Raw genomic sequence first — 1897 nt, 5'->3', positions numbered from 1 at the left:
CACGATGGCACACGACACCAGAAAACTCCATGTGTCCCATCCAAATGTGGCCTCGGGGCTGCCAGTGCAGTGTGCTGCTGTGCTCTCTCCGTTGCTTTGGAGAAGGACAGGAATTGCTGTTCAAAGTCCCTGTGACCATGAACGTTTCTAAGGAGCTGGTGGATGTGATGTCCATCGTGACAGAGGAGGGAGTGGGGAGTGGAATGTGAGGGAATTGGAGAGCTTGGTTTGGGAGATCTGAGGGTGCCTGGAGAAAAGTGGAGCTGGTTTGAGGGCAGCTGAGCCCAGCCCAGACTGAGGCACTCAGAGAGGAGCTGGGAGGATGCTGGTGTGTGCCCTGGGGTCCTCCCTTCCCATCTATACATCCCAGAGCCTCCAGTTTGGTCCCTGTTGCCTCTGGGACCATCTCTCCCTCATTTCGTGTACCTCAGCAAGTCCACTCACCCCGTGCACACTTTCAGTTGCCTCTACTCACCCTCTGCTCTCCCCCCGGACACCCTGTTTGCCTTCCAGTGTCCCCCACATTCCTGTTTGCTGTCTTGTCCCCTCCCCCAGAACCCCAATTGCTCCCTTGGGACCACTCTCTCCTCTTGGCTGCACAGTGCAGCTCCTCCTTCAGCTTTTGGATCTCCCCAGAGTCCTCAGCCCTGCAGTGAAATCAATCCCCTCCCATTTATCAACTGGTGACATCAGGACCCCCCATTTTCCCTCCAGTATGTCCCAGTGCTTTCCATTTTCCCTCAGTGCACTCCAGAGCCCCCTGCTCACCCCTAACTCTCAGGATTGCTCCAGTGCAGCTTTAGGTGCATCCCCCTGGCTCCCCTCTAGTGCCACCAGGATCCTTTTTGGCTCCTCACAGGACTTGGATAAAATGGAAAGAAGCTGCTTCCACCCTAGCTGAAGAGGACTGACATTTTTAGCTTCACTCCTCAGCTAGGGCTTGGAGCAACCTGGTCCAGTGGAAGGTGACCCTGCCCATGGCAGGGGGGTGGGCTGGATGGGCATTAAGGTACCTTCCAACCCAAACCATTCTGGATTCTATGATTTGGGGGTGGATGTAGCAAAATGAGGACCAGTGGGGAAAAGGTAATTATAAGCAGGTTTATTTGGAAGGAGGCAGGTGGCAAAAGAAGGGATCAAGAAGTGGGAAACAAGGTGGAAAGGTGAGTGTCTGTCTGGCCACAGCACACAGTGGGATGTGGTTTGGGATGTGCTTGTGGAGTTGGGAAATGCAGACTGGGTGCTCTCCCTGGCTGGTGGCCAGAGATGATGGAGCCAAAGGGTGGCACCACCTGATGCCATCCACATGCACCCACCTTCTCCTAATACTTCACCCTGGCTCTCCTGTCCCAGCATCTGACTTTGTTGTTTCATGGGAGTCTGATGGGTCCAGCTGTGCCCAGCAGGGCAGCAAAGCTTTCCTGGGGCTTGAGGGCAGAACTCAAACCTTCCTGAGTCACTCATCCCTCTGCTCAGTCTGGAGATGACATGTTGTCCCCAGGTCCTGATCCCAGGAGTGTCTCTTCCTGAAACTGAAATTCCCTTTGCAGAAAGCCTGTGGGCATGGATGATCCCAGCTCACCCCCTGGGGGGGTGGAGGAAAAGGCAGTGTGACAAGTGTTTTGAAGCCAGGCTGAGCCCCTGCCCCTCAGAACTGGGCTGGGGTGAGTTCCAGCACTGCTCCAGGAGCTGTGCTCAGCACCCAGGGATGGGGTGGAAGAGGATTAAGCTTGGGAAAGGGATAGGGATGGATTCTCTGGTGTCAGGGCATGGAAATGTTCTGGGACGTTCCCTGTAATTTACATTCCTGTGGGACTCCCCTGCCCTGCTCCCTCCGGAGGCTCAGGATCTGCTGCTCCCCATGGGGTGCCAGAGCCATTGGCAGCTCTGTCTGCCC

This window comes from Acanthisitta chloris, unplaced genomic scaffold (genome assembly GCF_000695815.1).
Source record: "Acanthisitta chloris isolate BGI_N310 unplaced genomic scaffold, ASM69581v1 scaffold38092, whole genome shotgun sequence".
In the NCBI taxonomy this organism is placed as follows: Eukaryota; Metazoa; Chordata; class Aves; order Passeriformes; family Acanthisittidae; genus Acanthisitta; species Acanthisitta chloris.
The sequence above is the reverse complement of the archived record's forward strand: the minus strand, read 5'-3'. Positions refer to the sequence as shown.